Source organism: Nipponia nippon, unplaced genomic scaffold, assembly GCF_047370975.1.
Source record: "Nipponia nippon isolate SJK-2023a ecotype South Korea unplaced genomic scaffold, ASM4737097v1 scaffold_18, whole genome shotgun sequence".
Taxonomy (NCBI): Eukaryota; Metazoa; Chordata; class Aves; order Pelecaniformes; family Threskiornithidae; genus Nipponia; species Nipponia nippon.
In genome coordinates this window covers 8111633-8136379 of record NW_028262334.1, presented here as the reverse complement: position 1 = coordinate 8136379, position 24747 = coordinate 8111633, and the positions used below count along the sequence as shown (strand labels likewise).

At 47.1% G+C, this 24747-nt stretch overlaps 1 long non-coding RNA gene across 1 annotated transcript in view; it reads left to right on the top strand.

Annotated features, from left to right (window-relative positions):
- The window catches only part of LOC148056090 (uncharacterized), a 38411-nt gene extending 29680 nt beyond the window's left edge, over nucleotides 1-8731 (top strand). The window contains exons 2-3 of the long non-coding RNA XR_015704104.1: nucleotides 4766-4824; nucleotides 6039-8731. This is a non-coding gene — a long non-coding RNA (uncharacterized LOC148056090). The remainder of the gene's footprint in view (nucleotides 1-4765; nucleotides 4825-6038) is intronic.
- The last annotated feature ends 16016 nt before the right edge of the window (nucleotides 8732-24747 follow it).

The following is a 24747-nucleotide window of genomic DNA, read 5'->3' as shown; positions in this document are numbered from 1 at the left end:
GGGATGGGAAGGAGGCGATGAGACGTGCGAGGAGGCTGCACATGCAGAAAAAGGCAAGACAAGAATCGCTTCTCCAAAACTTTCCAGGGGAGAGTTTCCTCTGCTTGAGGAAAGAAAAGCCCTATAGGATTATCAAGTATTTCAGCAGAGAGATTAAAAAATAAATAAATTCAGCAGAGAGTCAAAAAGCCCCCAAAAACTTTTAAAACCAAAGCTCCTGATGGTAACCATGGCAGCGCTGCTGGCAAGATACAACTGGCACAGAGGAAAAATGTTTTTGCAGTTTTTTTCCCCAAAAAAGCAGCAGTTGAAAGGCCTTAAATCAGCAATCGAGCTTCTGCTTTCGTTTACACCTGGCATGACCCAGACCTGCACCGCTTCCAGTGCTGCTCCTCCGGCCACACATGTGCACGGGAGCGTGGAGGGGCTTGTGCTGGGGCGGGAGGGGTGGGAAGAGCAGATCTTTTTTCTGAGTTATGGATTTAGCAATAAATGGTAACGATTACCCCTTTATATAAGCAACAGTAGGGGAAACAAAACAAACCCTTTGCCTCATTTCCTGTTGTGTTTTGAGGTTTCTTACCAACACTGAAAACCACAGTTCATTACGGGAAGTTTTAGTGGTCTGTATCTGTCAGTGTTTTAAATCAGTATTTGGCATCAGCGAATGAGACACTTTTCCCTTGAAGTAGGAGGGGAATTTCACTCTTTTATGTGTGTTTTGTTTGAGAAATTGTGTATTCACATTTCTTGTCAAGTTTCTAATTTACAAGCATTGTGAAAAGCTACACTAACAAAACCAAGAATGTTTTGAACCGTTTTCCTTTGAGTTCAATGAATAACATTTCACCATTAACCTGCCCGCTTGCCAGGGGTTTGGGAGCGTGGCAGTCGCCGGTCTGTTGCCAGCTTGGCTTTATATCACAGCCACCTTGCAGAGACATTAGTTTTCATCAATGCACTTGTTCTGGCGAGATTTATGAGCTTGAGATGCTGGTAAATTTTTATGAAGTTAGTAGGCTTATGTTTTATACCATCTGGCATGTTGGGATGGCGTTGTGCAAGGCGCTGTACAAATATATGGGTAACGGTGCCTCCTCCAAATGCATTGTAGGCTGGTGGAGCTAGCAGGTAAATGAAACACAACTTTGGGTGAGTGAAAATCTCTTCATAATTAATGGGAAGTGGCAATCAAGCAGAAGCTGCTGCTTACCTTCCGTTTGCTCTCTGCGTGCGTGGTATTGCTGTAGTTCTGCCTGTGCATTGGAGAAGATGGGTCGGGAGGCTGTGGTTAGGAGCGTAGGGCTGGAGGAAATGCCACCTCTCCCAGCGGGGTGACAAGCCTGAACCGAGCCCCCGCTTTTTCGCTACCTCATTTGTGACTCGGAAGAACCCTGTTAGTCTTTCCTCCCCAGCTGCCAGTCTTCAAAAGCAACAGGACCGGTGGCATTAATCTGATTTTGTGGAGTACCCTGAGATGCTTGGATGAGAATAAGCACAAGAAAGACAGGGATGCCACAGGGCTCCCCGCACGGCTGCATCCCTCGTCGGCTGTGTGCTCCTCTCCGGGCGGCCAGACTTGAGCAAAGCCAAGCCTCTCTCTCAGGCTGCTATGAGAGGTTTGCACTGTGAGGAAACCTGTTTGTGTGGTGTTATCCCTAAGAACTGGCCTGCTCCCAACTTATTGCACACAGGTTACCAGAAGTTGACCAGCAGCACCAGTTTGGACTGACCCTGCTGGATCTGGGAGGACCCACATCCCTCTGGTGGGCTGTTGGCCATGCCAGCAGAGGACTGCTGGAAAGACTCTCCCTTTTTAACTTGTGTGTGAGCCATGCAGATGTGGAGGTCTCCATTTGCTGCTCACGCACTTGCTTGGTTTCCCCACCTTGGGGGGTTTCTCAGCTGCATGGCCGGCGCATCTCCAGCCTGTGCGTAGGAACGTGTCTCCTTTATCTCCCGGCTTGCCGCAGCTCCTGGTGCCACCTCTGCATGCCTGATCGCTCTGAAGGGATCTTGGCTCGTATATACAGTGGAGTCAGACAAGGATGGATTCATTTAGAGGAAGAGTGAGTGGAAATTTGTAACAGGCCGGTGGGGTCCTGCTCTGGCTGTTTGCAGAAGCAGCTGTCACGGCTTGGGCAGCCCCATCCTTGGATTTCATAGCAGGGTGTTACTGCTGGGGAGTTCAGGTGAGGAAACGGGAGCAGAGGAAAGCGGTGAAGGCAGAGCATCTCTCTGAGCCTGACGGCTTCAACACCTCTCCTCTCACGCACACACGCACTTCTATTTTTCCAAAATCCTCCTACTGAGTTAGGAGTTGTTAGTCTTGATAGAAATCACAGAAATGGTAGGTGGCAGCCCTGCTTAGTGCCACTCAATCCAATGGACTGGTGCCCACTTTAAAAAAGAAAACAGATTAATTTGTTCTGGCTTTATTTTTTGCATAGGGACAGCAGGGCTAAGCCAACAAGTACAAATCAGATCTCTCCTCCAGCCTGAGGTGAAGAGAAATATGGGTGCTGCTGTAATACAATACGGGTAAACTCATGTTTTGGAGAAAAAAAGCACTCCACTCTTCATTATATCTGTATTTAACATTTAAGTGTTGAAGCAGAGGTGGTTCTTATGGCAGTTTAAGCCTGCCCAGCCCTCTTTATTTCCAGACAATATATTCTAATTTGCCTGCCCCAAATGGAGGTATTGGAATTTCCCAGAGCTGCAACTAATTTTCTCGCAGGAATAAGGAGCGTACCGCTACCGATGCCTGCTTTGCCACTGAGATCCTGGCAGCTGCGAAGCTCAGCACCTCTTATGGCTTTTCCAGCCATCGACAGGTGATTGGCAGTTCTTCGCAGCTACGCCATCTCCCTTCTCACCTCAAGCACAGTGTCAGAAAAAGCTGTCTCTGGGTCAAAGCCTCCAGAAATACCGAACTGGATGTTATTTAAAGATGATGGAAGTGAGTGTGATCTCCCCATCTCCCCTCTTTGGAGGAGCAGGTGGAGCAGGCTATGGAGCGAGATGGCTTTGCCGCCATTCCTGCCTCTCTATGGGGACTGCGCGGGCCCCTGAGGAATGCGCGCCGGCGCTGCGGGCCTGGGCCACGGGTTAAGTGTTTTAAAATAAGGGAGGCATAAAACAAATGGTCCGAGCGTTTCCATGCGCCACTGAGATCCATTAATTCAGTAGTATAGAGAGGACTGCACTTTGGCACCCTCCCCACCTCCACCAGCTGCTCGCAGAAGGGATTAGCAGGGGGGTTAATTAATGAGCATGGTGACTTTCTTTCCTTTTTCCTTTTTTTTTATCACAGCGTGTCCTACCTGGGCATTGCCCTGCATGGCATTCAGGCTAATACCCCCTTACCTGGGCACAGGGAAAGCTGTGTTTAACCACGGCATGTAAAGGTTTGAATACATGGTCCAACAACCCTGTTTCCCCTCCTAGAATGGATGTGGCCAGTGTATAGGAGAGGAAGACAACAGGCTTTAGGGAGGAGGAGGGAAAGGTCACATTGTCAAACTCGTGCTGCCCACGATACTTTTCTTTGATCCCTTTGCTTTAAAAGGGAATAATGCAAAATCATTAAGTCTAATGCCCCTTGAAGATGCAACGGGCTAGCGAGCCCTGCAAGTTTTTCGGTTGAAACTTGTAACGTCCTCGGGTTTTGTGCCAGATAACATGTTGCTATGCCGCATGCTGCCAAGGAATCCGAGTACTGCGAGTGCAGGGACACTAAAGATGCCACACAGAAGGCTCTGCATGCTTGCTGTGTTTTTCCATAGCAACAAATACGCCTGATTACAGCACATTCGTATGCTCTATATAATGAGTATCCCATAGGAAATTTATCACCGTGCATCCTGCATCATAATTAGAAATCAGACCCGGGCAACTGAAATGAATTCCCCAGGCGCAGGATGTCGGACGCGCTGTGCGTGGAGGGGATGGTGGGAAGGCGGAGAGGGGAGGGCGAGCGGGCGGCTCTGCTGCGCGCCCTGGTCCAACCCTTGCTGCTGAACTTCACAGCTAATTCCGAAATATTTGTGCTGTCCCTCCTGGTGGTGTGGGTGTGTATGAGTGAGGAGAGGTGGTTTTGAGGTTTTTCTTTGCTCTTCTTTGTTTTAAAAAAAAAAAAGTTTTTCTAGCCTAATTTCTCTGCTGCTCCCCTCTGGCAGGGAGAAATTGAAACCAGCAGCACTTAGACTTTGGTTTCATAGGCAAAGCATGTTCTCCTGGGGGGCTTCTGCCATGGCTTGGCCCAATTGTTACTGATGTATCACTTACGATATTCTTAACTACTTCAGACAAATTCAGCGGCACTCTAATGAAAAACTAAAATACACAGGCATACCTTCAACCAGGCAAATTTAATAAAGAATTTTATTCACCTGACAAATCTAATCAATTTTCACCAAATAAGGCAACATTCAGCCTCAAGGCTAGGAGTTCACTGCACGTGCAGTGTACGCATCTTTCCAGGTTCAAAAGACTTGGGTTTTGCGGCTAGTGCTGCGTTCAAAATGAAATGTTACCGGCAGGTCAAAAGCTGTTTTCTAGCGCAGCAATTGCGTTAGGTATTCATAAGGTTCAGTCAGTGATGATAGCTATTAAGGTATCTACTTATATTTGCCATCAGCACCACATTAAGGTTTTTTTCTTATATGACGAGATCTGTTCAGATTCAGGTAATGAAATTATCTTTCTTCTCCATTAACCTATGTCACTTCAATTTATGAACAAATGCTGCCCTTGACTACAGCCTGATCTGAGTCCACACATTTTCGCTATACCTCTAAGGACAGAATTTGGCCACTATCGGTAAGTAGAACCTCAAAGGGGAGGCACAAATATATTGCTATATCTATGCCATACATATATAGACTGTTTAATATTTATTATGCCTTTTTAGTTAAATCAACTGGCTCGGTACCAGAGGTAATTTTCTGAGGTCTTGACGAGCTCCGGTCAGAGACGGGCTGGGAATCGTGCAGAGCAGAGCTTTTCCAAGCTGAGGTTTATCATGTTACATCGCCTGCTATTGCAGGGCAATGTGGGAGTGAATCAGGTGCCCAAATGTAGGTGTCTTGTGACATTTTAGATTCCCTAGAACATTTGAGACACGGCCATAGAGGTGGCATCTAGGACACAGGAGACCTGTGCCCACTTGCAGCAGGTGCAGTTGGATGTCAAAGTGGCAATAGATGCTTGTCAGGTACTCGAACTGTTCCCCTGTATATAGAAATAACTATATTCAATAAATGGGCTAATTTAATTTCTCAGAGGTTGAGCTGACTTTAGGCATGGTAATTTATATTTCAGTGAAATTACTTAGGATGGGCTCACAGAAGTTCACGAGGCTTCTAGTTCTTCCTTTCTGTACTAAAAAAAACCAAGGCAAACCGCATGCTGCCAAAATGAACTGCATTATGCTCATGTGATGCTGTTATAGCATTGTGGAAGTATAATGTTTCAGACCATTACTATTGAACAATGCACTGCATGTGTACGTGTGAAGCAATCACTGAGACTTGCTTCATCTCGATTTTTTTAATCCCCCCCTGCCCCCAACACAAACCAGGTTTGGATTTGGGCCATGCAAAAGGCAGCCTGCACCTAACCTTTGCAATGACATAAAGATTGCTGCGGCCACTTTATTATTTCATGGGTGCTTGAGTGCACGCAGAGCTCGCTTGCAGGTTGCTGTCATTAGCGAGCCTGGAGGATTCAGGGCTGGAGATCAGGGAGGAAAACTCGGCCTTATCATGGCTCTCATTGCAGTTATCATCTTGGGAATGACCGATTCACATGGCTGTGTAAGGTAAAAGAAAGCAGTGCCAGGTTTCTGGGACTGACATTGCAAATGCTCTGGTAAATTGACAGTATGTTTTGTTCGCTATCAGCTGGGTCTTTTAACTTGGACTCACTTTGTGATAAACCAGTCCTATCACAACAAGCACATCACTTTGTTCCTGTATTCTCCACTTTGGAACAAGCAAAAATGAAGCAAGCCTCTCTTCTCTTCTCCTTTCCAGGCCTGAATGCCAACATTTGTGCCAGTCCCACAGCTCTGCGGCATTAAGGAAATCACTGGATGGTGCTCTATGAACTGAAGTGGCCAAACGGCTCTGTCGTAACCTTCAGATGAAGGGCTGCTCATCAAAGCCCGGCGGTCAGACAGCTGGGCAAACAGCCTGGCAGCCAGCCCAAACGCCCGGGGCCACTTGCTGGGCACCAAATGGCATTTGTGCTCTGCGTCCAAAGCTCCGGCTGCGAAAGGCCCTGTTTCCCAGCGCCTGCCCCTGAGGAGGTGTTATTCCCTCTCGGGAGGGGATGCGACAGCAGTTCCCATGCCCTTTGTTCCTGCTGTTTACCCGCTTTCTCCCCAAAGCGGCCAGGTCAGGTAGAAGTGAGTTTTCATCAGGAGGAGGCATTGCAGAAAGCGCTAATGTCTTGTTTGGCACAGGGTGGGAAAGCATGAGTTCAAGACTTTTCTTATTTCTCCCTGCTTACAGATTCTCAGGGCAAGGGACAGGTTAGTAAATGGCTGTCATGTGGAGGGGAAGAGTAATTTTCACCCTCAGGTTTCCCATTGCAGGGGGCCAGCAGGCTCCCTGCTGCTTGACAGCGAATCTTGCTGTGATTTATTGTAACTAAGAGTACGCAGCACTAAATGTTCCTCTCTCCACAGTCCTATGAAGCTGCAAGTGAATTTTATTCATTTTTCAGGGGACTTTCTTGATTACGGACAATGAAAAGGCCATTCCTGTTGGTTGGCACCCTTCCTGCTGGAGATCCGGGCAGTGGCTGGGATGGGTCCCCAGGGGCTCTTGCAGGTTTGTGCTGCAACGTGATCTGCTGAACTTGAAGTGACCGAGGGATTATCATCCTAAGTGCTCCCTGGGTTAGGTTTTCCTTTGGGAGTCAGGTGTTCTTCTTCTTAAAGAAGCATGGCTAAGGCAGGGCAGTAAAGTTGGCACCCTGTGTGGGTTTAGGGTGTCTGGGCTGACAGACCGTATCCTCCAGCACTTACTGCAACGCTTATCGGGGCAGCAGAGCAGGTTTTAAAATGGTCTCCACATGAAACAAGTTTGGTGCAGCGAGAATAGATCAGAGCAGGAAAAGAGAGATGAGTAAGGAGGAGGGGATGGGAAATACTGATGTGTCTTTGGAGGGAAGAAAAGGAATGTGTAAAACAGACACAGGAAAAGTAGATCAAAGTAGCCCAGCAGGAAGAGGAGAAAGAGCAAACTAGTTATTGCACGAACAAAAATATCATTGTGGATGAGACATGAAGGGAATGACAGGAGGAAAGGATCAGAGATTGAGAGCAAAAAGAAAGGTTTTTCCTCGCAGAAAAGAGTAGAAGAAGAATAATCAAGGATAGGAGTGGGAGGTGAAAGGGAATTAGATGAAGAGGAGGAAGGCTGGAAATGAAGAAAGACATACTAAAATGGTGTCTGTATGACCCCAGGGGAAGAGCAGCAGCTTGGAGAAGTATCTTGAAATTCATTTTGGGTAGCACATCACGACGCTCAGCTCAGGCAGGAGCTGTTTTCTTTTGGGGAAGAACAACCCGTGCCCTCATTAACATCAGAGTGGTGTTGATGCAGGTGGGGGCTGCAAAGCAAGTGTGTGGCTGGAGCCCTGGAAGAGGGAGCTGGGTCTTGTTTAAGGTAAAGAAAAAGAGTCCAGGGAAGCACGACGAAGCTGCTGTGGTTCAGTGACCCAGGCAGTGCATGATGACGTTTCCCTTAAATCCCTGCCTTGTGATTAGCTTGCTCCGATGGAAGCTGAAACGCCGGCGGCTCACACCGGAGCAGCGGCTGGCTGCACAGCACCCTGCGGGATGCACCTGGGCTGCCCGGCTGCCTGCCCTTTTGGAGACAGGGCCGTGGGAATCGGAGCAGTTGAGAGGTTGAAAATAATCCTTAGAAAATACCTTGAAGAGAGAGTAAATTAACCTACCTTTGCACTCCCCTGCCTGCACATACTTGGACAGTTTTGGTGCCTTAGCCCTCAGGCTCCTGCTCACATAGGCAACGAGCAACACAAACGCTCCTTCAAGAGGGGACAGAAATAAATCAGTAGGGAGAAAGAAAAGGAAAAAGGAGGAGTTTGGCAAGGCAGGTAAACAGGGAGAAAGATGAGTCCTGCGGTGACAGGGCAGGGTAGAGGAGCATGGACAAGAACGTGGAAGCATGTTTGCATGGTGGCTTTCCCTTCAAAGGAGGTGTTTGGTCCTGTTTGGTGGCCAGGCCTGTTGAAGGCTCGGTGTGTGTTTGTGTAAAGCCCTTTTAACCCCCTCCTCACTGTGACCCCTCCAGGTCCTTTGATTTGTTGCAGAACCCTTGGGGAGTGGGGAGCAGCGTGTGGCTGCCCGAGGCCTGAGCCTCCCAGCTGGGTGGGCAGCCCCAGCTCTGCCGGGGACTGGAGTGGCGAGCTCAGGGGCTGCGGCGGCTCTGGCTTTGCAACGTGCTTCAATTTCCCTGATGGGTTTCAGATCTAGCCACCCGCTGCCCTCCTTTGCTCGCTGCTCAGGGCAGCAAGAGGTGTAGCCAGCATCCTGCCAGCTTCCACCGTGCGCTCAGGCCAAGAGCACTGCTGCTGAAGCTTATTAAAGAGACGATCTCCCAGCATCTGCTTTCCGTGTTACACCTGTTTTTCACACCTCAGTTTCATTTAAGTTTGCCTGTCTATGAGCTTTGCAAAACAGCAAAAAAAAGTATTACACTCTACTTGTACTGACATTTTGGTCAGAAATCCTGAAATGTGTGAGGAAGAAAAGCAAAAGACCTTGGGGAAGCTGATGCCAAGTATGAATACATCACTCCAGCTTCAAACCACGGCTGCCGCTACACTGCCTGGAGCTGTAGCAACTAGAAAGTCGTGCGATTTATGCTCATGTTGTGGCCTTCTTGCATTTAGCAGGGTTTGAACTGAGGAAGACATCTCAATTGAAAAGCAGAGTTTATCTGTGCCCAGGACTTGTATGTGGGCAACCGGTACTGGTTCAGTACAAGCAAAAACTCACCTGGACTGTGCAGTACGGATAAGCCTGATGAGCCTTCACCGAGGCTTTCATACATAGTCAATTCTAGTGGGCTTCTGCCTGGCTTTCCCTGCCTCTGGCTGCCTGTTCAAGGTGTCCAAAGCCTGCCCTTTTGGCAGCTGGAGATGCTCTTCTTCATGCTGCCCATCACCTGTGGGCTCCTGGGGTAGATGTGTCCCGCATTCATTGCTCGGTGGACCAGCTTGCTTCCTCCCCAGTTGTAACCAGCATTGTTAGGTTTTTGGCGCTAATAATCTTCATTTGAAGGTCTAATGGATATCCACACAGATAACATCCTAATTTATTAGTTCGGCTCTACTGGGCTGCAGGATGAAAAATGATTGCGGAAGACTTTTAATAAAATTCAAAGGGATTTTATAGGTCTCAAGCCACTTTTAAAATGCAAAAGAAAGCCAAGAGTATTACTTTGTTAACCCACATAATTCTATCCTGCCTAATGAGGTCTGGAGCTAATCTTCAGCTCTCTGCCCTGGGATCAGAATTACTGGAGCAGGTAAACACTGCTAAGTACCGCGCTGCATCTCTGAGTTTTGGTTGCATTGTCACTGTGACTTTCTATTCCTTCCCTTTTATGAACTTTTCATAAAGCTCAGAATAGAGATGATTCTGTAAAAGCAAAGAGCTGGCTTCCTGCAGCGACTTGCATGCAACAGCCTCCGTTTTCCTCTCTGCTGCTAGGGTTTAGGCAGTCAAGGAAAGCACGGTGTGTTGGCCTGGGGGAGCGCACAGGTCTTTGTTTTCAGATTGCTTCTCCAAAGGGTTGCAGAGAGATCAGCCCATGAGGGCACACTACATAGCTGTGAAACTTATGCTACAAGCTCAGTTTAGGCAATGTATTTCTTTTTCGTGACAACTTCACGTTTCTTACTCATTTTTGCAGAAATGTTGGGGCGGGCAGGGGGGAGAGGAGTGGTATACAAGTATAGGAGAGAAATGGTCTGCTTAATTTGTTCAGGACAGAGCAAAACCTTCTAACCTAAATGTGGAAGGAATGTTTATTCTCTGCTTTTTTTTTTCCCGCCAGTATAGACAGTCAATGCTGTTTGACAGAGTCAGTGTCAAAAAGGACAGAAAATACAGACTAAGACTACCAACTACTATAAAACTGGTAACCCCACTTGACTCAGTGGAGTTACACTCATCTACACCACCTCAAAACCTGCTTCCCATTTGAGAAGGTGTAATAAGCTCTGTCCCTGTCAGTAGTATTTCAGCTCAGGCCTTGCCACTAAAACCAAACAAAGCATTAAAAAGTCAGTCTTGTTAATGGTTCCTCTAGCTGCTCTTGTCGTTCTCCCCGCCGGTGTAGGTTGTGATGAAGCTCATTTCGGACTGAGTTAAAAACAAGGCAATCAAACCCCAGTTCTTAGAATGGCTTGGAGAAGCTTATCTTGGTTTCCAGAAAATTACACCATTTCACAGTAGGCTCCACTTTGCTGGTTTCACAACACGTACAACGCCATAACCAGTAAGAAAGTAAAACTAGATGAGCCTGGAGTTCATTATTACGGTTCCCAGTTTGATACAGCAGCGTGTGTCCTGTGCTCAGGGCAAGTTTTGTTAAGATTTTTAAGAACGTTGACGTTACTAATATTTTCCTGACTCTGTAAGGAGTGCTTATCACAGGAATCAGCAAAGCACAGTCGCAGATGTGGTTTGGATGCTGGAGATAGTTTTGGTGAACCAAGTGACCCAGAAATTCACTTTGGTCCCATTATTCAGTGACTATAGTGTGACCCCGGGAATATTAGCCACAGTCGAAGCAGAGGAGGTTAAGGTGACCACTTACCAGGAAAATGTAGCTTTCAGGGTATAATCTGTTTACAAGCATTTAATTGCAGTAAATGAGCCAGGCAGAAGGTGAGGAAGATCTGAAACACAGAGGAATAATAAATTGACTCGTGTTTATTTAAGCAGTTATATCTTCTGAAGTTGGGCTTAGCCTGAGGATGCATGGGGATTAAGACATGTTTGCAAAGCCCCTTGTCTTCTTCTGCATTCCACTTTTTTCCCTGTAATGCCAAATCCTCTGTCACCTTCCAGTGGGGTCTATGCACTTCTGCATCATTTTCTTTGCTTGGAATATTCTCCCCTGTGATCTGCACTGTTCAGTCCTGTACGTCGCACTCCCTCTCCCACCCTGTTGCTTGTCTCTCAGTAAGCACCACTCTTTCAAGCTGGTTTATCTCCTCCCACCTTCCTTTAATTTGAGTGCAGAATTTCTGTCTCAGTGCCTAAATGTGTAAACTGGGTTGTATCACTTCAGGCCAGCTGAAACTGGCACTTTCCAGAAGGGTTCAATGAACTAAACAAATCCCAACCCCACATTAATTTTGAGCTAAGATATAAAATGCTTGACATAAAATGGATTATTTTGTTGAGTTTTCCTATTGATGAATCCACATTTAACATGAAACTAAAATCTAAATTAAATTTTTTCTTGCAAAATGTCAACATTTTCATTTTGAAAAATGTTGAAACAAAATGTTCTGACATTTTGGAAAATCCATCTCCTCTCATACCAATTTCCCTTCCAAAAACCTATCATTAATTTGTTATTAATAAAAATAACCTCATCAGCAGTTTTGGGCCTGTTTCTCACAACCTGGTGTAGTAGAGCTGTTAATCTCCTCCTTTTGGTTAGACTGCTGATGGGATTAGAAGCCCCCTTGCATTTTTGGATTGCGCCTTGAATCAAAGCCTGGGCTGGATGCAGTAGGACATGCTAGGTGGGAGAAGTGGCCTCATGGCATGGTGGTTCACATCTTGCATGGGGTAACTGCTGTGGCTGGGGTGGCTCTTGCACTGTTGTGTTAGCTTCACTGCAGTTGCTTTTGGATAACCATGTAAAAGCTTCCCCTGCACCCGATTGATGGGCACTAATAAGCCTTGATGGCCCTGATGGGTCCCACCTGGGGCTCTGGGAGTCCATTTTAGCTCAGCTTGGGACAATCCTCCCTCCGCAATGATGCTGTAGTGTGTCTCCAGCTCTGCCGTGGCCCTGCCTGGCCACGGGCCCTGCTGAGACAGGCACCACCCGTGGGCTGATGGTCTGTCTCAGCCTTGGGCCATCCCCATGGAAGTGCCTGATGCCCAGGGCTGGGGCTGCCCCTGCAGCTGCCCTGCCTGTTACCCCTTGGGGCAAGAGCCTTTGTTTCCCTGAGTATTGATGTGGTGCTTCAGTCCCAAAAGATGCTCCTGACCCAACAACTGAAGACCCACGGAAATGCCTTAGCTGTCAGGTAAGGAAATATTGTTATCCTTGTTTTATGGATGAAGAAGGAAGCATATTTTCCTAGCTCTTGCTGATTTTTAGTAGTTGCCTTCATTATTATGCCTTATTATTGTTCTCACTTCCTGGTTATAGCCAAGAAAGTATGCTTTCACCGCAGTTCTTGTATACCCCCAGCTGAACAGCCCAGCATGGGTTGTGCTGCACCATCCTGCCCCCTCCCTCCATCACACACTTCCCACGTGGGCTCCTGCCGTGCTTGGAGGTTGCCTGCACCGGGTCGCTCGCTGCAGTGCTCGTGCGTGCAGGACATGATGCAGGCAGCTTGTTTTACGTTGCACTTGAAGAAGCACGTTTGCTGCCCAGCAAATCCCAGTAACACCTCTGAGGCTGTGACAAAGTGTTGTGGGCTTCTCGCTTCAGCTCCAAGCCCCCTTTTCTCCCCATTGTGCAAGACAACAGGAGAGCGAGCAGCAAAAGCTGTCAAGCACGTTAGTTAGGATTCGATCAGTCCTATTTATGATCTCATGATTCAAGTGTCTGCCTCGGAGAACGGCAGCGCTCTTGCAGGACGGCTGCTGGAGGCAGTCGCACTGGCGAGGCGAAAGCCCTGTGGTAGCGGCGGCTGGGGCTGTTGAGGCAGCTGACCAAGGTGACCCGCGAGGTGTCTTGTTCCTGTGATTTATCTGAGACCTGAGTAGGCTTTCTCCCTTGACATTATCTCCTTTGGTTTACGCTGTCTCTGCAGTCAGGGATGGAGCCAGGAGGAACACGCGCTCCTGAGGAGATTTCCTAATCTCCCCTGGTGCAGAGCCGACCCTCGTCGGCATGCGTGAGCCTAGCGGGCTGCAGCACATGGGTGGTCTGCACGTGGGGTGCGTCAAACAAACCGCCAGACCCTGGCACACCGTTGTGGCTCCTATAAAAGATGCATCGTATGCATGGTCAGTGCAGGCATGCCCTGTTTGTATTCATTTATCCGATCAGCCTTGAGGGGCAGCCTCGATAATTAACCATCAGAAACCCCTGAGAGCCAAGTCTGTCGGGTACGGTTCTCATTTATACATGCCCTACAAGCAGCTGTGCCGGTCAGCCAGAGACAAGGAGTATCGCTATCTGGGGATAGGAAAGGTCGGTCGTTATGGTCCATTCCTGACATCTGGTGTCCCAAGCATTTACCATGTCTGTCTCAAGCTGGGGACTGTTCCAATGTCTCAAGTTAACCCAGGGTTTAGTTCAGTTCCTATTAAAACTCATAAAAAGATTCCTGTAGGTTTCTGTTGCAACTGGCCTTCCTCATTTGCCTTTCACTTTCTGAAGAACAGATTAATCGCATGGGATTTGCAGCGGAAAACTAAGCTGTGCCAAAAAATGTAGACAGCTTTGCAAGAGCAGACATTTCAAATTGCTGGGCTGCAAACAACTTGAGGCAACTTGCAAAGCTATCTGAAATGGAAATATTTTTCCTTATTTTGAATAGTGATTTTTTTCAAGTTAATCTGCAAATGAAAAAAATCTCCTGGTGTTAAAAGGGGGTGCATTTGGCTTGGGCTGTGATTTCACTGTGGGTTTAAATTGATCTAAGTGCAGGCTCCTGGTGAAGGGAAATTCTGTGCCCAGTTTGGTACGGGGTCTGGCTCTTGTGCTGCTCCTTGGTGTCCACTGTGCTCAGACAGGCCACTGACCCACAGCCTCTGTGGGACGGTTTCCTAGCGGGGACGAAGGTGGGGGAAAAAACCTTTCTGGAGCAATGTAGCAGATGTGTTAGTGTATGTCAGTATGTCTGCCGTGTGAAAAGGGCACTACTTACAAAGGGAATTATCTGAGGAGCAGCAAAGCAGTGAATTTCAGACCACTTTGGATCTGCTTCACCTGCTGTGGTGGAGCAGATGCTCCTCCAAAAGCCCTCGGGCCAGGCAGCCACCCGAGCGTGCCCGCGCTGCTGGGCTGTGTGTGGGAGAAGTGACCCGAGCTTGTCCAGCTGCTGGCTCCTGGGTTTTAAAGTCCTGGCGCGAGGTCTGCAGTGTCAAAGAGTAGGGCAGAGAAGGGAAGTGAAACAAGAAAAAAGAAGCTGAGAGAGCCACCCATTTCTTTAAAATACTCCCTTATGCTGCAAGAGGCCATGACTGGACTCGAGGCAGTGCCCTGCCTGCTCCGATTTCCCTGATCCCAGGACACGGCTTCTTTCTGTTCCTCCTAGACACTCTGGAATAGGGAAGACTGAATAGGGGCTGCGATGGGCCTTGTAGTCACCTTCAGCAACAACTGCTTGGCCCCAAGCTGGTAAGAAGTGCCCCCGCTGTATGCACCTGCCCTGCTCCCCAGGAAGCAGAAACTTTTCAAATTCAAAGAAAGATAATCTGAACAGCAAAAGGCCCTGAGAAGACGCTATGTCAAAGCCAGGCAATAATTTGCCATTGCCTTACAGGGTCATGGGTGTTAGTGTCAGAGTTAGTTTCTTAGACTGCAGTGAAGGTCATCTGAACTTTAGTGTGATTCATCTGGAGCTTTTTTTTTCTTCAGTTCTGCTGGTGAGCAAAGCCCCACAGCGGTGCACAGGGAAACTTGGGCTGTGCTGCTGGGCTGGGCATGACTGTGACTTGGTCTCCCCGTTTGTAAAATAAAGGATATCACCCTTCACTGAGAAAGCTGTGTAAGCACTGGGCATTTTGTTATTTCTGGGTGTGTTTGAGAAAGGGAAGCAGCATTTGGTCCCTGTGTTGTTAAAGCCTTTTGGGTGAAGTCCTTGTGGGTGGAGCTGGACCCTACAATACCTACCTAAAATAGGTAGGAGCCTATTTTATATCTTCACATATCCCTGCAGAGAAGTAGCAGGAGTAGCCCTGGGAACAAGGACATGATCTAAGCAGATGTCCAGCTTGCCTCAAAGTATTCCCCTAGCATTTACATGAGCGTTTCTCCCCTTATTTATTTATTTATTTATTATTTATTGTCTGCCTAATGGTTTCAGCCTTATCACAAAGTATGATAGCAGCATATCACTGCAGTATAGCTTGCAGTCTGCTATTGCAGTCACAAGTAAGTTGTAAATAGCCCATTCAGAAAAAAATAAATGCTACTTTTATCGGTCTGTCTGCGGCACCCGTATGTCCAATTTGGGATTGATCACTCATGCAGAAAAGCTAATAACACTAAGTACTCTGGTTTTAGACTCCATAGACAGAGATAGGGTATGTGACCTCTGTTTGCCCCGCAAGCCTGGTATTGTGCTGCTTCATCCATTGCCAAATGTTGTTTGTTTTAAGACGGTGGCAGATGTGGAGGAAGAGATAAGGAAGGGAACAGGATAAAGAATTTTAGGCCCGGTTAAGAGATCTCTAAATGTGAGGAGATCTAGATTCCACCTTATAAAGCTACGCCCAGACGACGCATAATTCCTCTTCAGGACCCCTGTGTCAGCTCTAAGGAAGAGAACAAACACTTTTGGCCTGAGAAAACACAGAAAACCAAAAATCCCTTCGCATGGAGTTCCCACATTTGTCTGTGCAAAGAGCAGTGTAAAAAGGAGAACCATCTACAGCATCTTACCATGGCTCTTCTGAAGAGAAGCTGTATCCTCCGAACACTGTAACGCATGGTTAAACAACCCCTACCTAGAGTCCTTGTTTCTTGACTTCACTGGAGAGGGAGGTTTAAATCTCCAGATGTTTGCCGTTTGTAATACGGGGTTGTGGTTCATCAGTGGTTTCTGGTCTGCTGCTACAGACAGGGGCTTCATGGCTCTGGGCTGTCCAGGTCCCTCTGATGTGTTTCTCGGTTATTCAATTCATTCAAATGGAGGTTTTTAGAGCTATTTTTAGGCTATTTTTGAGCTCTGAACTGACATGTGAGTCAGGTGGAATTTTATGCTGTGGTGTTTAAAGGAAAAAAAAAAAATGAAACTCCACTCTCAGCATTGCTAGAAATTATGGTAAATGATATACCTGTATCAGCAGTTTATTTGACAACATAACTACAGATTGGTGACAACTATAAAAAAAAAAGAAAAAGGAAAAAAAGACATTTTGATTATATGTTAGCATCTCCAGGAATTAGAAGGGGGGGGGGGGGGGGGAAGGCTAAGAAACCAGATATAGCCTGGATCTTTGCAAATGTTCTGTAACAGCAAAGGGCTAAAATCTTCTGTTAAGATACCTGAAACCCAAGGTCTCATTTTCTTTCTTATAATGATGTCCCAATGCTGAGAGTAGGACACTTCAGAGTGGCAGTTTCTTCATAGCTCTGCAAAGACCAGGGTGCTGGGGGAGGAGGCACAAAGGCACAAGGTGTGCGTTAAGAATGTAAGTGCTACTACCAGCTGTATTAATCCACCTAGGATTTTACAATGTGTAGAATAGTGCTTGAGAATAATAGAGCTCCTTAGTAAACGGCCAGTCTCTTGACCTTGCTGTGTGCTATCAAACAGCGGGGGAAACTGAAAATAAACATAACAGCCCACTGTAAATTTGAAGTATAACGAGAGAGAGAGAGTTACAATGCGTTGGCTTGCCCTTTCTGCGGACTCGGGGAACCGTCGCCAAAGGGAAGAGCAGCGTGAGCCTTTGGGAGCTGGAGTGGACATGGCCAAATTGAGAAGCTTTGTGGGGGGAAAAGGTGTATAATTTGGCTCTTGCATCAGTGTGCTGGAGTTGTGGAGACCTCCCTGCACAGGGAGAAAATCTTGCCAGCGCCTGGCTGTGATGAGCATCCATATATAGACCTGAAATCCCAGTTTAATCCCATAAGGGTGAGTGTAAGATATTTTCCAATTGATCCATTCTGGACAGCTTTTTGCTGCTGAAGTGTATAGAAGTGCTTGATAGAGGTTTATAATAGCTCTCAACCTAAATATTTCTGTTGGACTCAAGAAGCCCAATATCTCTTTAAAATGCCATTCCAAAATTGTCTGCAGACTTCTCCTCCATTATAATTGATCCCGAATTTGAGTGTCTCTCATGCATTTGTAACAGGTGCCATAGGAAACCTATTAACCTTCTTAAAGAGAAACACCAGCCAACAGCTAATACTGCAAAGATATTACTGTAAAGGGCAGCATTTTAGGACTTTTAGAGTATTTTTTGGCTGAGCATGTTCTATTTTAGTAACACAGTGTTTCCCACAGGTTTTGTTGGCTTGTTTTTCAGTGGGAAAAATGGCTTAGATGTACCAAGGATCTGGCCGCCTTTGTATGAAAAAGAAAGCTAAGATTTAGCGCAAAGATTTATCTTCACGAGCTAGGGGAAAATTTCCTTCTTTCTGATGGACCCAGCCCTTTAAAGCCTCTGAAAGGAAACCAAATATCCTTAATTCCCAGGAGACATCTCAGAGGATCAGAGCTAAAATGTTACCCTCTGAACTATCAGATAGTGAGACCTCTGCGTGACCCTTTGTGTTTCAGAGTCTCGAGGCTGTGGATTCTCCAGAAGAACCTATTTCTCTTATAACCAGGGGCTGAACAAGAGTGCACCGTTATAGAAGTTTAAATAAACCACGCAAGGCCAGCTGCTGCTTAAATCCTTGCTACCAGGTCTGTAGATATTTTTGCTTTGTTTCTAAGCAAGCCGAGAGTCCCAGTGCCAAAGGGCAACATGTAAATTGTGCTGCTGTTCTGAAGCATGCAAGGTAATAAATGGTGCTGTCAATTGTTTTCACTCAAGTGACAGATTTATTCTCTTCAAAATGAATGACCAGGAATGGCTATTATTGCAAAAAATTCACTATGGATCATCTTGTGCCTGTTGTTTAACAAATAATGCTGAAGTCTAATTGCCTTCCTCCATGGCCAAGTATCTATGACTTAATGTTTCTTTTTATGGAAGATGTGTAATTTACCATTGCTTTTGATGTGCCATCTGATTGAATGTCTCTGTGAATCACATCTGCAATCTAGCACCACGTGTCCCAAAGGAATACTCCTTATCCCATTGTTTTCTAGTGATCTGGGTAAAAACAGTCCTCCTTGTTTTTTACACAAACTATTAAGCTTCTGTTTGCCAATTTCTAGGTTGAAATTCCAGCTCCTGGCAGATGCATTGAAGTCTAGTAAATCAGTTGCATGTGGGAATGTATGAGGTTTTATAGCACTACCAAGGAGTGGTTTTAAATCTCAATAGCGCTTTCTCCAGAGTAAACCTGGAATTAGCCTGGAATCTGATCCTGCAGTTCTGCCCAAACTCCCCTGGAGTCTGACTGCAGCCCTTTCCCATAGCACCTTGTTTTCCCACAGAAAATGCTGCAGCTGGTTAACAAGCCACCTCAGGATACAAACCTTACCACTTCTTTAAGATTTCGTGATTCAGCAAAGCCCTTTTTTCTGTAAGTCTGTGTTCCATTTTGTCTAGTCAACACTGCAGTCTTTTTAATGTTTTAGTAAACTTGAGGGGAGGTTAGGAAATAGCATTTAAAACTGAAAAGCTTACATAAAGCATGCCTTCCAACAATATATTTTAGAAAGAGCTGACTGCAGACAAATGTTGAAGTTAAGCTTTGCTTCTTTTTAAAACAATACAGTTCCATGTGCCAAAAGAAGGTGACGGGGAGCAAGGATAAAACTTCTACCTGCAACAAACTTTTTGCTTGTAGCTATTGAGGCCTGTTGTGGTTGAGAATGCAGTGAAATGGTCCCCAAAAGGTCGTCGGAGATGTGAACAGAGGTGGCCATCTGCTCTTGCGTCACCCGAGGCCGTGCGTTTCAAGCTGCCCCTCTTACTAAGATTTGGGGAACGTGCAAGTTTTGCACTGGTGTAAGGGGCTGAATTACACATGCAGTGATTTAATCTGAAGTTATTCTGAATGGTCCTATTGACACATTGATCTCTCCTCTAGTTAAAGGTGGCTAATACTACTGGTATAGCTTATTTGTTGTCTTTAGTTGTGTTTTTACGACAGCATCAAACTATATTAGTCATCCTGGTGTAGTTACAGCAGTATGACTTTTCCGTGGAGATAAATTTTTAGCAAACACTTACCGCCAAGGCTTGTGTTTGCATTTCTTTATTACAACAATGCTCCGTTAATGGACTTTCTCAAGCAGCAAAAGCCAAAGTCTGGTTGGCTAGTAGATGGGGATTAAAAAGGGGAAATAAGATGGGGAAATAAAAATAGAGGATACAAGTAGGACAGGAACTGTGACTTGCATTACTGTCATTTAGAGTCAGCGGAAGCGCTGAGGACAGTCCCTGGGCTGATGTGCCAGCGCTGTTGTTATCCTCTGGGAGCGGAGCCCTTCAGGTGAGGGAAGTCTGAAATCCCATCAGTGTGAGTGGAGACCCCGACTTGTCAGAGGAAGCATCTCTGAGTGTGCTCTGTTGAGGATGCTTGCTCAGCAAGCTGTATTCTTCAGCTAAGGCAATTTGCTAGCAAAGCCCAAGCATGGATTGCTTTGTTCTGTTAAAACAAATATCCAGGAAATTCAGCCTACAAACTTTTGCTATCGCTCAGCTCTTATCTTGCTCTATTGCAATAACTATTTGATGACCTCAACAGGGGCCTTGAATCCAGTAATCAGTTCAAGTGTGCAACAAAATCTGTTCTTTTTTTCTAAACAACTACAAGTAACAAGAGGTTGTCTTGACCTTTTATCTGTTTTGAGAAACCGAGAGCCTAGACCTCCTCCTCCACATGCTGATCTGCTCTCTGAGGGTCCGAATGGAGGCTGTGCCTTGGCTCCCGGGCTCCTGCCTTGGCTGGGACACGTTGTCTCATGCAACTGCCTGGCAAAGGAAAGGAGGGAACCATATCACCAGCCTGAAAGGCAGCACAGGCTGGTTGGTTTTACTTGGTCTACCACTGGTTCAGCTGTTTGGTTTGCACAGATAATATTTAGCTCCTGTTTAGCCTGGACAAGGCGGGATTTGGAGAGTGAATAATTCACCTGAGGAGATGGCCAGATATTTACCCTTGGGGTTTAGCACCGAGAAGCCAATGATGCTGGTAACTTTTTGTCCCAGCTGTAAGTCTCTGTTTGGTGTGGAACGGGTTAAATTGCAGCCAGTGACAATGCAAACTCAGGGCCTGCAAAGCATTTGTCTGAGGACTGGGACCGTGCTTATCTTTACAGTGAAATATTATCCCTTCATGGTTAACAACTAGCAGCAAACCTGCTCATTGTGGAAGCAGTTTGGCATAATTAGCTGGTTAAAGAAGTCTGCCTATTGATTAACTGAACTAAATGACCCATAATTAACAGCACAACTGTGGAGCTAATCTATTTGGTGGTGTTTTCCTTCCCCTTAAAGATTTGGAACCTGCAGGTCTGTTCATTATTAGGGGATGGGTTGGTGAGGAGTCCACATCGTGCGCTAATTGAGTTAGTGTGCCCCTGCGGGGCTTTAAAGCGCACACTGATGCGTTATAAAAGGCCTGCTGGCATATTGCTTTAATCTCTCGGACTGCAGAAGTACCAGCGCGGGTCCTGCCGACTCTGGGCGGATTTGTTGCCTTTCTGAGAGCGCACAGGGAACACCTGCTCCAGATCACCTCGGATTTATTGGGGCCTTGGGGGGAGGCAGCTTCAGCCCTACAAACAGCCACACAGGCGTGGGCTTCTGCGCACTAAGTCATGCTGCCATTAGAGGTCTCCATGGGCTATAGGGAGACCCAGGCGAGGCTTGGGCCGTGGTTAACAAGAGACAAAGCTGGAGCTGAAGTTGTGCGGAAGCCATTTGTTCGGTTAGCTTGCGCTGTTATTTCCTTGTTAAAAGTTGCCTATTTATAGTTGTGATTTACATCTAGTGTGATGTGCAGTCTCTATAAAACATATCCAGACTGGAGCTTAACTTGAATAGTTTAGAGGAGCTCATACTGATGCCTGAATATTTTTGAATCTCTCATTAGTGTCTCTGTAAAATGCTACTTTCTTCTCCCTTTTTCTCCGATGTCCTATTAAAGATTACGCCCAGATGAGTTCATTGTTCTGCCCTCCCTTTGACTTGAGGTTATAAAAACTGAAAGGATTGGGCTTCAGTGGTGAGACCAGCCAGCCTGCACAGTGCTAGCTGGTACCACTGCTGTGTCAGGCTGAGTTACTGATAAAATTAAGCTACAGTTTCAAGCAGTCAGAAAGAAAACATTGATTATTTTTTTGAAACCCAGCTCTTATCTGCCTCCTTTTCCCAAGCAATCCCCCAGAAAAACACAGAAGTAGAAATCTGACCAGATTGGCTCTCGGAGAGTTGAGTTTAGGGTTAAAGGGCTCTTTAAGCACTAGTCTTTCCTCATTTGGGCCCACTGAAATCCTCAGAAATTCTTCACTCTGGGGGTGATGAGGCACTGGCACAGGCTGCCCAGAGAAGTTGTGGATGCCCCATCCCTGGCAGTGTTCAAGGCCAGGCTGGATGGGGCTTTGAGCAACCTGGCCTAGTGGAAGGTGTCTCTGCCCATGGCAGGGGGGTTGGAACCAGATGATCTTTAAGGTCCCTTCCAACCCGAACCATTTTCTAAGTCTGTGATTCTATGATTTCCACTAACTTTACTGGGAGTTAGAATAGGCCCCCCAAACCCTCATCCTCTGCACAGTGAAAAAAGCTTCAGGCTGCGTGCTTTTCTGGCGCAGAAAGGAGATTCTTTCTCCATGTTATTTCCCTTAATCTCTAAAAGCTTTCAGCCAACCACAATGAAAGGTGCTGGCCATGGCGTTTGCTCTGCCCATGTCCTCAACCTGAACCAGTAAAGGAGCCTTTCAAGAAGCAGAGACTGAGATCCCTGTCCTTGCTCTGGTCCTGTAACAGCAAGCGAGATATCCACTGATACATGGAGGGGTCTGAAACCTCCCTGGCCATATAGCATCCCCTGGAGACCAGCGGGGCAGCAGCACACAGGGTTTGTGGTGATTTTAGCACATCTGGACCCCCTGGGAGGACTGGGAGAGGCAGAGCTGCCTCCTGCCAGCTGGGAACTGTGCGAGGGACAGAGGGACCTGGTGAACAGCGCTGGAGATGGAGGTACCCCCTCCTTTGGCCTGGGAACTTCATGCTCTTCACTTCATCTCCATCTTGCTCTAGGTCTTGTGCAGGGGAGAGGACGGGGACGTCCTGGCTAGGTGGTGCTTCCCCCAGGGTGAGGGGTGCAGTCCCACATCGGGCAGAGCAGCAGATCCTGCTTTGGCAGCTCTCCTGGGACGACTCCTGCCACCGCTGCCCTGAGCCGTGCCAGAGTAGGATCCAAAGCTCCCTCTCTCTCGCTGGTGTCTATCAGTGTAACTATCACAGTACGCACTTGTCCCCCATGGGTGCTTTAGCCCGGATGCTCTGCACCTAATGGTAGGTGTGGCGGAGTCACATCACCCAAAACAGCTCTGTACTTGATGCCCCAGGGGAGGGGACAGATTTATCCTCCAGGTGTGGCACTGACAAGCGCAGAAGAGACTCTTCTTTCATCCTCCCTGCCCAGAGAGAGATTGGCTTTGAAAAAGGGACATTTAGATAACAGAGATCCTTTTTGGTATCCAATGTATCAGAATCTCCAGCAATCCTCATGGAGCGCTTAACCCCAACCACTTCTGAATTACCAAAGAGCTTCACAGTCCTCTGTTGCAGCGAGGTCAGTGGGGAAATAAAGGCTTTAATGCAGCTTTGTGATTTGAGGTTCAAAGTCTAAATTGTGCTCTAATGGCTGATACACCCCGTATCGGGGAAAAGCATGTGTTTCCCACGATGGGTCAAGTGGATGCCAGCAGACTGCTACTTCTGCACCCAGGAGCTGAGCCACACTGCCCGTGCATGTTCCTGGTTTTCTGGAGAAACTGCTGCTTGTGTCAGGAAAGCTCTTCCAGGCTGCTCTAATGATGTTCATGAGAAGAGGAAAGGAAGGGGGAGGGAGGAAACATTTTAACCCATGTCTTGCCTGATCCTTCCTGCGATCGCGTCCTGTCTCCGATCCTCCCTTCCAAATATCTGACGTGTAGGTTGTTGGTGTGTGTTTGCTAGCAACCATGTGTTCAGCTTTGTGAAATGCATAGGTATGAAAGGCTGCTTACCATGGGGAGTCTGTGATCTGGAGAAAACAGGAAACGATATTTTGGGCAGTACTACAGCAGATGTGTGTTTTTTTTTTTTTCTTCTTGACCCCATGCTTTTGAACAGAATCAGTCGCAGTACCGTCTAGGACCAGATGCATAATTAATGACTTATCCTATTTTTTGCAGATTTTTACGATGCGGGCGTTGTAAAAACATTTCCAACCAAGGAAGGTAAGGAATATGTTTTCCAAACTTCTGAGATAATACTCAAATGCTGATTGTGATAGCAGTTAGAGAAAGTTTCCCATGGGATGGTTATTTGTCACGTGCATCATGGCAATATTGACAGAAAGCAGAATCCTCGGTGCTGGGTATCGAAGCTGTGGCAGAAGGGATGCCTCTGTCTTCCGGAGCCCGTGCTCGGTGGGGAGTGGGGACAGTTGCTCAGGGCCCCGGTGGGGGGGAAGGCAGCGACATTTGGGTGAAAGGAGTTGGGGAGTCCCAGGACACCACATCTGAGTCCAGTCTTGTCCCTCGCAAGGAGCTTCCCCTCTGCACAGAGACTGAGTGGTGAAATTCCTCCTCCAGCACAGGCAGGCATGGATGGAGAAAGGGTCTCCAGTTCCCAGAGCCCCTGGCAAGACCGCAGCGTGCCGTGTCACGGGGCAGTGCTTTAACCCCAGCGCATTCTTCCATCCGTGCTGCCAGATGGGGCAGCTGAAGCTGTGCTCGGCCCTGCCACCACCACTGCTGGCTCTGTACCCGCAGAAGGATGCACTGACTGTGCTCTTGCTATGTGCCTCCAAAAAAATCCCGGAGCCTGATTTAAGTATTTCCCATCCGAGCATCACAGGACCTGCTCTGCTTGGTGGTGGGTCTGCGGGCGGACATCAGGTGCAACAGGGAGCGGGGGAATAGGAAGGGAAACATGTTGGGAGCTCCAGGCGCTGCTCTCCTTCCACCCAAATTCCTTCGGCAGCTGGATCCCCACCACTCCTGTTCATAAAAAGCAAATGACTTCTCAGATTTATTAGTTCACTCCAGGTGCAATTTATCAATCCCAGGCTGGGCCCTGCCCAGGCAGCTGGGGAGAGGTCTGTGTCTTTGATTAATGTGCTATCCCCCACAATGGTGGCAGATTTCTTACTGGAGTTTAATTCTAACAGATTCTTAAAAATAACAAGAAGCATATCCAGCGAGCTGTTTAAAAGGACGTGGAGCTGAAGCACGGTTCGTTCTCTAAAGCTTTGAAGTACTTACAGAAGGGGCTGAGGAAACCTTCATAGCAGCTGGGGAGGGTATAAAGGGGGATCGTGCTGCAGGATAAGTGGGGAAGCGGGGGGGAAGGGAACAAATACAACAGCTCATAACAGAAACAGGAGACTGAGGGGTTTCTAGACAGAAGTGAAACAATGGGCATGAGATCTCAATAAGAATAAGCGAAACAGGTTAAGGATTGGGCTCTTGCAAACGGAAGGGATT